The sequence below is a fragment of the Grus americana genome, chromosome 1, assembly GCF_028858705.1.
Source record: "Grus americana isolate bGruAme1 chromosome 1, bGruAme1.mat, whole genome shotgun sequence".
In the NCBI taxonomy this organism is placed as follows: domain Eukaryota; kingdom Metazoa; phylum Chordata; class Aves; order Gruiformes; family Gruidae; genus Grus; species Grus americana.
The window spans coordinates 165,089,052-165,102,971 of record NC_072852.1 but is presented as its reverse complement, the minus strand read 5'-3'; positions in this window follow the sequence as shown (position 1 = coordinate 165,102,971).

Genomic DNA, 13,920 nt, shown 5'->3' with positions numbered 1-13,920 from the left:
TCTTAAAGGAGAAATGGTATTTTTAATATTAGTCTTAAAGAAGAAATCAAATTCAAAATAGAATACAGTATTTTCTTTTCTCTCTGCACTTTGTAGGTTACAACACTTGTTTTCCTATATCTTTGTACTGTGGGATGATTTTCTTAACACTGCAGATGTTAATCATGCATCTCTTTTCTGGTTCCAGTGGAGACATGGCGAATCACATCAAAACCACTAACACAAAGACTCAGTCAAGTGGCTACAATAAATCATCTTCAAAGGCCTGTTTGCCAGTTTTGTTCTTCAGTTCTCATTAGGTCTACTGAAGCTTTAAGTACAATCATCTGCAAGTGTCATTTGGGTTTTGTTGAGATTTCTCTTGTGAAGGTGTACAAGATCAGATTTTCTGGAAATCTTAAATTGTGGTATAGCTAAATTGACTGTTTTTTGAAGATGGATGGAAATCATAGCCTTCATGGGCTGATTAACTTCTCTTTTGCCTAGATATGGAATATGACTGAAAATTCTAATTCCCTCAGTTTCTGTACTTTCATCATTAGATAAGAATGTAAAATGGAATCTTTTGAGTCTTCTGTGTTAAGAGCTTAACAGTGTTATGAAGTGATGAATGTACTGCATTTTTTTCATGAACAAATTGATAATGAAATTCTTATGGAGAAGTTTAAGCAATCTCTTGGAGTACAAGACATTTAGCGTACAGTGATTCTCACTATGAACCAAACACATATGAAAGGCATACCCATATTATGGCTATGACAATCCAATAATTTTTGTGAACATAATTGGATTTTCAGTCAGTCCATTGCTTTCAGCTGTGAGAAGAGCTGGAAAGTGCAGTGATAGCGACATGTCACTTGTAAGACTAAGTAAAAAAAGAGTGTGATAAAAGAGGGACTTGCTGCATATTTGTTTGTTTGGGTTTTTTTCCTATCTTCAAGAAAATTAGAGAAAAACCCACACAAACTCCCTGTTCAGGTATATTTATGTAGGATGTTTAAATTCATTGGAACAAAATCTCTGGGATATTTATTGCAGACAGAGAGTGGTGATTTTGACAAATATACTACTTGTTTTTCTCCATGTACTAGTTTCTCAGATTTGTTCTAGATGAAGACAAAGTCTAGATGTAGTCAAAGTCTGACTCATTGAAGATGAACGTATTAATATTTTTGGTTATTTATGGTGTCCTTTAAGAATTTTTTTATGAGGAAAGCTTGCTTAGCCTATACACATTATAATTCTCTTCTTCACTCATTATAGCAAGTAGAATCACTAAAAAGAAATATGTAAGAAAAAAAGAAAGTGTAAAAAACCCCCATACTATGTAGTATGTTCAGGAAAAAAAAAAATTAGTATCTTTAATTACTTGATGGCACTTTGTAGTTTTCCAACAATGTACAGAAAACATTCTGGATTATACCCATATTATTGCATCAAGTAATCTGACTAAGATTTTTGTGATAAAGAAAACCTGCTACTCTTTTGCAAGAAATCGCAATTAAAATACTTTTCAGTTCAGGAATCCTATCTGTTTATGAAACCGGAAGAACTTCAAAAGAGAAAAAAAATCTTTTTGCTTTTCTCCACTCTGAGAAATTAGGTCATTAATTATATTCACTTTGGAGAAGACAAGTTTTGGTCATCATATATACTTGAAAAACTTCTTTGTAACTCCATGCTTTTTCAAAACAAATTTTAGTTTTCAGCTACTTTGCAAATATCCAAGAGGCAAAGACAAATGTTTAGGTCATAGTTGTTAGAAATTTCTAAGTTGTTATTTTTCTCTGATGAGAATAATCAATTAATTTCTGACAGGTATGGAAAAATATAGGAGAACCTGTAATGACTCGAACACTTAAAAAGGGAAATTAACTTACATACTCCCCATATAGATATATCCTATTCCATGATAGTTTCAATAAATGTATATTTGTCAAATTTTTCATTGTTAATAGCCGACACATTTTCTCATATCTATGAAGTAGTTATTACAAACCAGAAACTCAGTAAATCTATTCATTTATTCAGCAAATGATGAGTGTATATCATACATTTATACATGGGTGCAAATGGATACGTAACAATATCCATAAACATATTGTGTAAACTGTTTATAGTCATAGCATTACAGCCACCAAATCAGTAGTATTATTTATTATTTTTTTATATGTATTTCATCAGTTATGCATTGAACGGACCAGAACTAATTTCAAATGGCTGGTCTGAGAAACACTTTGTGTTCCATTCTCAGGGCTTTACAGTCATCAAGTAGCTGCTTTTCCATTGCTGTCCTTTCTACCTTTAAATCTAACACAAACTAGAAATTGTGAAAAGATGAAGTTTAAAAGAAGAAGAATGGCCAATTTAACACCAGGCTTTGGAATTGCAAACACTAGTAGAAATAGCTTTTGTGTCACTTAGTAGATCATTTTCATTAGAAAGTAAACAACAGCAGCTGGTTCACCTACTAGTTCCTCCAGGCCTCTTTCTATCTTCTTTCAAATGACATGGGGAGATCTGCATGATTTAAAAAATAAATAAATAATTTTTTTAAAAAAGTATAGTGTAATGTACAAACATACACTACATTTCTATTAGGGTGATTTTGGCTGGTTCAGCAGGAGGTATGCCTAATCTCTGTCAAAGGTATCTTACATTTCATTTGGGTCATAAGTATGTGCTAGTGTATTGATTAATGTCTTCAGTCATTTCCTTGGACTGCCAATTCTGTTTGATATCTAATTCAAAATTAATTACTGAATGTGAAACTAATACTTGGCACCTCTCCTTGCCTTTTTCTGACAAATTGCTTAGACTGATAACTGAAGATCTACTTGGAGACATACCAAGAAGGATCATTTTCTATTTTGCAATCTGAATTTTCTTCAGTTTTAAAACTGTACATAATAACATATTGAGAATGGTTTTTATGTAAATGCTGTAATGGGATGGCATCAATCAAATCTTAGTCTCGCCCTTCCAATCCCATACACTTTCAATAGATCTGGAACTAAACATCCAATAATAAAGTATTGTGACTAAGATTTTTTAAATTATTTTTCTCGGTGCTTGTCCTGTCGAAATTCCACAGGGGTAGATAAGGAACTCCCCTGGGAAAGACGTCTTACCTAGATAAAGATTATATATTCACTTTTAGGATTAGCCCACTTCTCTCCATTTAGAAAACACAATTTCAAAACTGATAATCTTCCTTTGTAAGTGAGATGAACTAATCAAAATCATTATAAATTACACATAGGTCAGAAACCTCTTACTGTGGTAACCTTCAGCTCATGAAGAATTCAGGCTTTACAAAAATCTTTATGAAAGTACTCAGCACTTTTTAAAGTGAACCTACAATAGGAGAAAAAAAAAAAAAGATTTCTATATTTCTCTAGTGAGAACCAAAATAATCTCCTAAATTAAAAACAATTTCAGATGTCTGCAAGAATGCAGGTCAGCAACAAATCTGAGAAAAAGAAAATCATTAAATTCTAAAGGAATGCTGAATCATATTTATTTTTTCTGTCACAGAGACCTGAACATTTCGAATCTCACAGGAGGACTCAGCGTAATCTGGGATGCTATGGTGGTCCAGTAAAATGTTTTTTCCTGAATTCTGATAATGGGTTCTAAATTCAATGACAGGATTAGAAAAGAGATAGATAAGGGCTCAGATATGATTGCTAATGATACAAACCATAATTTTAAAAAATAATCAGCTGGGAATCTTTTTTTTTTTTTTTTAATCCCATTTTAGAAATGCTTCCTATCTTTTCAATCTTTTTTCAGGTTTTATCTGGAAAATTACATACACTAATTTTATGAACTTGCCAGTTTTATTGCTTGATTTTCCTTTGTAAGTTGTCTTGGATATTCATTTAGTTATTCTTTATTTGCTGTACCACATGATATTGGTTAGTGTTTGTTTATTCTTCCACTTTGGTTTTTTTGGTTTTAATTTTTTAAATTATTTTCTTAGATTTTTTATACTATTTTGGCTTGCTTTTGCTTCCAGCAGCCTTAATTGAAATGCTGTGTCTAGTATTTGCATGCTTAAAGAAATTTCATTTCCAAAAACAATTTTACATTTATTTAAGATTATAAAAATTTGAAAATCATATCTGCTTTCACAATTAAAATAAAAGTGTGTAATTAATCTTATTTGATATCAGTAAATAACTCATTAGCAGAGTATTAATAGGACATTAAACAAATAGAATATGTACTTAGTGATGCCTCTTTCTCTTCACTATATTGTTCCTTGCCTTTTTCTCTATATGCCAGTCAATATGTTGTTCTCATTTTCAGTGCTGCAGCCATTTCAAAAGAGAATCAGAACCCAGGGACTTCTAATACTCCCAGTGTAATCTTAAAACTTCAAGCTTTCAGACAACATGAATCATTCAAATCCATTAACCATTATCACCTCCGGTCTGGAGCAAGGAGGATCAAGGTCAGTAACATTTTAAAAATACCAGACATGCACAAGTCCATGATTGGCCAAATTGACAGCCTTCTATGATGAAATGACTAGCTCAGTGGATGAAGCAGTGAGCAGTAGATGCTGCTGATCCTGACTTTAACATTGCTTTTGACATTATGCTCAACCGTTTAATGGTACGTCCCAAAGCGTGAAAGGAGGAAGTTTTTGCAAAGGATCACCTGGCACCTTCTGTGGGACAAGTGCAGTGCGCACAGTGAATCATGGCCCTCTCCACCCAGACTGCACTAGACTGAAGATTTTGGGCATGTAAATGAGGATATGGATTACATAGCTCAGGATATATGGTGAGGAAATGTGTAGTATCTTAGGATGTAAATCCTGCTAGGGTGGTACTGAAAAACCATGTAGAGTGGATGGAACCCAGTTTGATTCACTCTCATCTGCACTGTTTTTTTTCCTTGAAGTCTTTCCCCAGAACCACACTGTTCTGTGTTGTTCTGGAGGAAATTTGCTGGTTCTTACCACAAGAGAGTCTGTGAACAAACTAATGGTTATGTGATGTTGATAATCCTGGAAGAGAGCTGAGTTAGATCGCTGTCATGATTTAACTCCAGTTGGTAACTAAGCACCACGCAGCTGCTCACTCACCCCCACCCACGCACCGCCTTCTGCAAGGGATTGAATGTAAATAAAACCTCATGGTTTGAGAAAAGGACAGTTTAATAGGATAACAAAAGATGATGATAATTATTAATTAATAATTAATAATATAAACCAAGTGATGCACAAATGCAATTGCTCACCACATGCAGAAAAAACCCCGATGACCAGCCTGTTTCAGAGCAGCGATCCCACCTCCCGGCTGGCTTCCCCAGTTCTATCCGGAGCATGACGCTCTGTGGTGGGGAATATCCCTTTGGCCAGCCTGGGTCAGCTGTCCTGGCTGTGCTCTCCCAGCTTCTTGTGCACCTGGCAGGGCGTGAGAAGCTGAAAAGTCCTTGGCTTAGTGTAGGCACTACACCTACCCAGCAACAACTAAAACCATCAGTGTGTTATCAGCATTATTCTCATGCTAAATCCAAAACACAGCACTATACCAGCTACTAGAAAGAACATTATCTCAGATGAAATCAGGAAAAACACTAAGATGGGAGAAAGTGACTACACCATAAGTTTTTGATCCATCTGACTTTTTAGAAGTGAAATTCAGCCACTCCTCCCAGTTTATTGTCATCTGCAAACTAGCTGAGGGTCATCATCCAGATCATTAATAAAGACTATTCACGTAGTTTTATACAGTGTTGAGATCCCCCTCCTTGAAGCCTTCTCTTCTTTTGGCTAAACAGTACCAACACTCTCAGCCTTCCCTTAATCATCTTCGTGACACCAGGTGTAGCCTCACCAGTGCTGAGCAGAGGGCCTCATAGGCCAAATTAGTATGCTAGTAGCTTGGATTTGAAAGTGAAATGATAACAATGAGCCAAGTCTTGTCTGCTGAAATTGTTACTAATGAAACCAAAATCCACATGAATCTCAAGCAGCAATTCAAGCACTGCCTACAGTTAAAGTCACATTACCTTGCTAAGTATAGCCACTTGTACTTTTAAGTCTCACAGGCACCATACTTTATCTGTCCAGGTATTCCCAGATGTGCCAGTTTCAAGACGAAAGTGCTTGTTTTCCTTTGAGAGGTTGACCATGACTCCACCTTAGACACATAGGTTGTCCTGAGCACTGATGGCCTTGGATTCAGCAGTATAGGAGTAGCAGAAATTTTTTCCGTTTGTGGTCATTTGAACTGACTCCAGACCTTTGTCTGTCTGAATTAATGAATCTTCCGTTTCTTGTTCCATGGTAACCCACCTTCAATAACTGACATAAAGTCAACTCTTTAAATCAGGAATTCAGAATATTTTAAGGCATGGGTGGTAACACAACTAAAATAGGAGTAAAAGCCTTCTCAACAGAATGAGGGAAGGGTAGAAAGCAGCACTGTTTTTTTTACCAAAGATTGAATTTGTATATAGGAAAACAAAAGTTAAAAAACTTATTTATATTTGCTATATATGATCTAATAATGATTGATGTAAATGGAACTAGAGTAAGACTATACAAAATGTTTTGTGGAACCATTGAGGGAAAGTTGACATATAATCTTTGATACCACTTTTTCTGTCATATTATAGAATGACAAATTGCTTTAAATATCACCCAAGAAATACCTAACTATAGAGGATACTGCTATTCTTGTAAAATCACACACACAAAAAACCATACCTGAAAATGAAATGGAATTGTCTGAACCAGTTAGAGTCCTTGGATACTATATAGCTTTTGACCTATAATTATGTACTCAGTTATTCAATTTTCTGAAGTCTCTGACGGTCATGGAAAATTATGTTATTTCTCTAGATATTTTATCTCTCCTTTGGAATATAGAGGAAGACAAGTTTCTGTTATAAAATTCTACAGGTCTCTAAGTAAATTATAGAAGAAATGTTATTTATGAAGTAGTAAAATGCCTCATTTCTTTGATTTTGTACCTATTTTAAAATATAATTTTAACTCTTATAAAACTTACTTGGACTTATCTTTTAGTTGGTTTATATTTTGTGGTTTAGAATTGGTATGTATATATTATATATTTAGTTTGACTACTTAAGAAAACCCAGAATATGAAAATCTTGACATACCGAGTAATAATATTTGCCAACCAAAATGACAGAATCTACATAATCATTACAGTTATTGCTTGTCAGATGTACTAAAGACATGCAAACTTCTCTATTCAGATTAATCTCTTCTAATTGGCTGTGGTGGTTTGACTCCAGCCAGAAGCCAAGCTCCCACCCAGGTGCTTGCTCACCCCTCAGCAGGATGATGGAGAAAATAGGAGGAAAAGCTGAAAGATTATCAGTTGAGATAAAGCAAGTATAATAATTGAAGCAAAGCTGTATGTGCAAGCAAAGCAAAAAGAGGAATTAATTTGGTATTTCCCATTGGCAGGCAGATGTTTAGCTACTTGAAAGCAGTGTCTCAGCACACATAACGGTTACTTGGGAAGACAAATGCCATAACCACAAACATCCCCTTTCCTCCTCCTTTGTCTGAGTTTTTATTGCAGTGGATGATGTCATATGGCATGGAATATCCCTTTGGTCAGCTTCAGTCAACTGGCTGTGTCCTCTCCCAACTTCTTGTGCACCTCCAGCCTACTTGCTGAGGAGAGGCACATGGGAAGAAAGAGAAAACCCCTGTGCTGTGCAAGCACTGTTCAGTGGTAACGAAAACACTGGTGTCTTATCAACACTGTTTTGATTACAAATACAGCAATATACTAGTTTAATCCAATATCTACATTAGTACAGACATACTATATTTGGATAACTTGCACTTCAGAGTATGTTTATGGTTGATTAAGAAAAAAAAAAGTCAAATACATTCCAGGCATTGAAAGGAATATTCTGATTTGCAAGACAACTTAATTAATTATGAAACTGAAGGCTACGACTCCTTATTTTCTTCAGGAACACACCACTCTCTCTTTTTTTCCACAGATCTCCACCTCTTCAGGAACTTTTCTCATAGCATTCATGCCTTGATCATCACAGGGACCCTATGTGATACAGGCATCACAGCAAAAGCTACCGGTTGAGAAACAGCTGTCATAGTTTAGACAACACTGTTAGTGGTTGAGTTGTTCATCTGTTAAAGAACAGTCTCTATTGCAAAACTGGTATTGTGCCAACACTAATCAGCTTAAACAAAATGTATATGTCCAGTATGAAATTTGAAAATATCTAAGAAACAGTAAAGTATCTAAGAAACAGAAAATAAACAGTTGAGAGTAGAAAATAAAAGCCATTAATAGAACAGTACGCATTAATAAATACATTAATGACTGGTTATTTGCAAAGCTGAAATGGGAAATAATTTTTAAGGAAACAAAATGCCTGATAGAGCTATAAACTGCATTTTTATGTATAATAAACACTTAGCATCAAATTAAGAGAGGGATATGAGTTGTAATGAAAGACATTCAAGACTCAGGAAACTCCCCAAATATTATTTTTTCAACCCTAAACTCTAGTGTCTAATAGTTAGAACACTGCAGACTTAAAAGTAAAAGGTACTGAAATACTAGGAATGATTCCTACAGCTAAGCATATGTTAAGACTGCATTTATAATTATTTCACTTGTAATCTTTTGCTTCCCACTGTTAGCTAATTGTTGACCTTCCCTCTGGTTAAATTACCCTTTTTACTTTCTCATTGAGACTGTCTGGCTTTGGACAACAAGATGCATCTGGATGAAATAGAAAAGCATTGACTCCCAGCTATGATCAAAATCAAGTCCCATTTTTGAGGAATATTAAAGGATGTATCTCAGGATGAATTTAGAAAATCCCAGGTCTGGAATCTGTTTCTTGCCAGGGTGAAAAGATGGTGACCATGAATCTCCTTTTTTGTAAGGAACTTCCCTCGTTTCCTTAATTTGTCTCATAAATAAAGTGTAAACTGAATGAATTTATCAGTCCTTTATGGAGCAGCATAATTTGAATAATGGATTATGGAGTAGCATAAGTTGATTCAATCTTTTTTGAGTAAAGAATTCAGGTCATGAAACCTATTTTCTAGTAAAAACTAACTATAAATTCCAAAAAGCAAAGAGTCAAACAAACAAAGGGGTTTTTTTTCCTTTTTTTCTTATGTCATCTAGAATGGCAAAAGATCATACAAAAGGGGTTTTAAAATATTATACTGGGTAGAAAAATACATTGGATGATCAGAACTCAGGACGTGGTACTCAAAACTATTTGCAACATTAGAACTTCAAAGTTCTCATGAAAGCTCCTCAATATAACTTGCTTAGTTTTACACAGAAGGCAAGAATAGAAAAAAGTCTACTCAATTCCTAAGCACTGAGTTACCCTTCAGTATCCCATCAATATGTACATGTAATCAATGTCAGTTAGTTGCGCCATTAGCAGATATTTTGAATTTGGCTCACTGAGTTGGGTTACTAAAACATGTGGCTACAAATATTTTCATCTGCTTTACTCCCATATGCCACTGATTTCTTCAGTGTCTATAACCATGTCACATAGCTTCCGCGTATGCTGGTATTTCCATCTTTGCTAAATTTTTATCCATGTGTCTAGTGGCATTGCACACAAAAGTAAAAATGCTTCTCCTAGAAACACCCATTCTAGCTTGCTGTACTACAAAAACATATTGAATAATCACAACAGCAGCACTTCATGAGTGTTATGACAATTAATTAATTATAGTTCATAGAGCACTTTTATTTCTTCGAAGTGATTATTACTCTTATCTGCTCTTACTTAACAACTCCCTAAGAAACAGGCAATTATTTCAGTTAAAACTCAAGGTAAAATCTTACTTGAAATTATTATAATTTGTGAGTTTTTATTAGTAAATACCAATACAAATTTTACAGTATATAACATTTAGGAAAGCAATCAAACTGCAAATGCAACTCAGAGTTTGGTCTCTGCTAATATTCTTGTATTAGTATGCTAAGACTTTAAAAATATTATATCCATGTTTTACATGAATTTAACAATATAAACTATTTACACAAGGGAATGAATAAACATTTACTTATCTCTGGTTCAGACAAGATAAAGGAGCAGAGCAATTAATGAACTGCCTTATCCTATTACTTAATAATACACTGCATTTTGCAGAGGAAGAGGAATCCTGTTGTCATAATAAAAGCCCTGTAGTATGTCTTAAGACACAAAGATATAACCTGGAAGAATAAATTTAGGATTGAAACACGAAAACAGTTTCTAGCAATTTCTGCAGTGAGATTCTAAAATACCCTTTAAATTGGGTAGTGACAAGTACTGGACTTCAGTAAACCTATGAAAGAGATTGTTAACATGATAGAGCAGAGGACTGGGACTCTCTCTGAGTTCTGTTCTTATATGGATGATGCTCCTGTTTCAAATATATTTCCTGCAGTAACTTTGAGAGTTGTGTAAACATCATGTGTCTCAGTTTTTCTAGAATAAAAAAAAAGGACAATTATCCCTATTCCAATGGAGAAATGAGCATTTCCTTGTTAATTTTAGAGCTAATGAGAAGACGAGAATTGGACATATCAATGTAATATTAGAACATCTCAGTGTTTCAATGACAATTAAAAAAAAAACAAAAAGAAGTTTAAAGTTTGTTCTGGGAATAGGATTAGTTCCTGACTTCCCCCTTCAGAATATCTCATCTAGCAAACTGAGGAGAGACAAGGGACAGACTCATAGGTTAGGTTTGTTCTTCCAGGTACACCTAAACTTTTCCAAGGGAAAAGAACTGATGTTTCAGGTTCAGTTCCTTTGACTAGGTATGCATTTTTGGGGGCATAAATAAATAAAGGATCTTATGTCTTCTCTCTCAAGGTGCTCTAATCCATTGAATCAAATCCCTGAACAGCTGCCATCCATTCCCATTATGATCTTTCTGGCTTTGTTTGTTCAAAGAGTAGCAAAACAAGTATTCTCTTGTCGTTACCCATGGTCAATTGATTAAAGTACTTTCCTAGAATTTAGGACATATGGGTTGGTCCCTGTTAGGCTGGATAGAGTCCCGAACACTTTGGTTAGAAATCTACATAAATGTGAATAGCTGCTGCCACCTCTGTAGTCTTTTGCATTTGGCTGTTCACCCACAATAATCTAATTCATATTAAAGCTTTGAGTGAGAGATAAGTGATCACCTCTATAACAGTTCCTGAGCATATATTAGAAAGTGGGTAGTGGGGACGTAGATAAAGTGAGATTTTGCTTGTCATGTATCCATTGTGGTAGTAGTAAAACCCTGATTATGTCTTTTTGAGAAAGAGGGAAATAATATCCCAGATACGTTCATGTGTTGTTGTGTCAAGTTGTCATTGCTTAGGATGGTGATATCCCTTGTTCCAAAGTGAAGCACAATCCTCACCTTTAAAAGGGAGGAGTGCAGTACTGCCTCTTAAATACTAAATATTAAGGAATTATTTTAAACATTCTTGATAATTGGGCATGGTGTTACACTTAGTTGTGTTTGAAGGTAAGCAACTGACAGAACTTTAACTTGGAATATTAAGGAAATATTTTCTGTACAACTCTCTTACTGCAATTTCAGTTCTACCAATATGGGTCACGTGATGTCAAATTTTTGGTTGTAATATGTTTATCTCTTTTTCTGTTTCAAACAGAAACATACTTTTGGTGGTTTTGTTCATTTCTGAAAGCAAAAAAACAATATCAGAAAAAGGAAAGTAAATGAACAGATTTCTAAGCAGTCATATAGTTTCAGTTTAATTTTTCTTCTGATTTCAACACATGGACAAACTGCTGTCACCAAGTGCCAAGCTGCTTGATCACGGGGCTGACTAGCTGTTACATTTTTCGTCTGTCATGGTAGGCATCTTTTTGCATCAACTTCAGATGTCAGCAACAATGAGAGCCCTTGCTTTTTCTGGAACTATAAAGTTGGAAATGACCATCTGCTCAGCCTTCTGTTAGCTGAATTCTTCCCTAGAAATAGTTTTCAAGAATATATTAAGAACTGCAAAGAAAGAGATAATGTGTAAGATGTTGGTAATATAGTTTTAACCCTTTTCTTTCACTTAATGAGGCATATTTTTGTTAGAGACACTGAAACAATGAAGACCAAAAGGAAATTTGTGTAGTTCACAATAATTTGATTTACAGCATTATTTGGCACTACAGTTTATTAACTTATACTTAAATGTTTTCTATATAATTTTTAATGTTATTAGGATGATATTTCCAATATTTAAGATGTTTTTGATGTTCTGTTCACATAAAAAGTTTGGAAAGTGTGTATTCAGCTGTAATTTTTGTCAGAATAATGGATCTAGTACTAGAACACCCCCGAATATAGCAATAGAGCATATATGTAGAGTTTAATTTGGAACAAGGCATCAGTATGGATTTTTTTCATGAAAATTACTGTGCATAAAGGATTTTCTCTTCTTTCCTAAAAAAAAGGTCCATTCTATGACTGTTTAATGCTGAGCTCCTATACAGAGGTTTTTATTCACACTTTGTGGGCTATATGACCAGTTACCTGATTCAGCAATGACAACACGACACTAACGTTATCTACCAGTGTATAGAACACTGGGCTCCCAAATGTGGGTGATGCCAAACACAAAGTTGACTTTGAAAGCCAGGAAATTTATTTAAAAGGGTTGTCATCCAAGAAAAAATAAGTTAGTGGGAACATTCTCATTGTCTTGGTTGAATCGTGGATTGGGATTTCCCTTTATTAGCCCCTCACTGCTTGAGAAGTATGAAATATCATAGTCCTTAGAACTACTGGTTTTTTCAACACAATCTTAGTGCAATGGCTTCTAACACTGAGGTTTTTGCCCATTTTCTTTCTTATAAAAGCTATCCTTACTTGGAAAAGGAAAACCAGTGTAATTACATTTTCCATAGAACAGAATGAATTTGAAATGCAGTGTCACAACTTAACAATTCATCTTGTAGCACGTGATGGAAGCTTTTAAAAAATCATACAACTGCTCAATGTCATTTGGAGTGTCTATTGTTCTCCTTTGTTTTTCAAACTGGAACAAGAAAACTGGAAAGGTTTCCATAGTTTGTTTCATTAACAAGACAGATGTGACTGGTAGTGTGCCAGCACAGCTTTATTCTCAGTTGATGACAGAGTATTAAAGCTATAATCAAGAAAAAAGCATTCAGTATTCAGTTTTGGGTTTTGTGGTTTTTTTTTTTTTTTTTTACATTATTTTAATTCAACTTTGCAAAGCAGACCAATGTAAACTTAACTAAAAAAATCACAGAGTAGGTGATATAGTTAATATTGTTATTTGTTGAAAGTAATCACTACTCCCTTTCCTGACTAAAGTAATAAACCAGTTCAGCAACGTGAAAAATGAAGATATTTGAGTAATTTCAATTTTAGGATTAGTATCTTTCTGAAAACCCCTACCCACGGAAAGGCTTCATTTATTTTCAATATCTGAAGCAGTATGAAGCTTGAGCAGTGAAGGTCAGAGAGCTGTACTTCAGAAAAGAGCAGATCTTCAGTTAAAAATTACACTATGTTAATAATTATCTAAATAACATAGAATTTTGTAATTAAAAATTATTGTTGTTGTTATTGTTATTATTTCAAAAGCTGCTCAGAACACAACAGTTTTCCTCCTTCCTAATTCTCTAGTCCCAGATTCAACAAACACCACCCAAACAAAACTTTCCCAGAATATTTTGAGACCTAAACACTTGGACACTCCTGCAAGAGGCTGCAACTCGAGTCCTGTGTTCAATTTTGGGCCCCTCACTACAGGAAGGACATTGAGGTGCTGGAGTGCGTCCAGAGAAGGGCAATGACGCTGGTGAAGGGTGTAGAGCACAAGTCTTATGAGGAGCGGCTGAGGGAACTGGGGTTCTTTAGTCTGGAGAAAGAAAAGG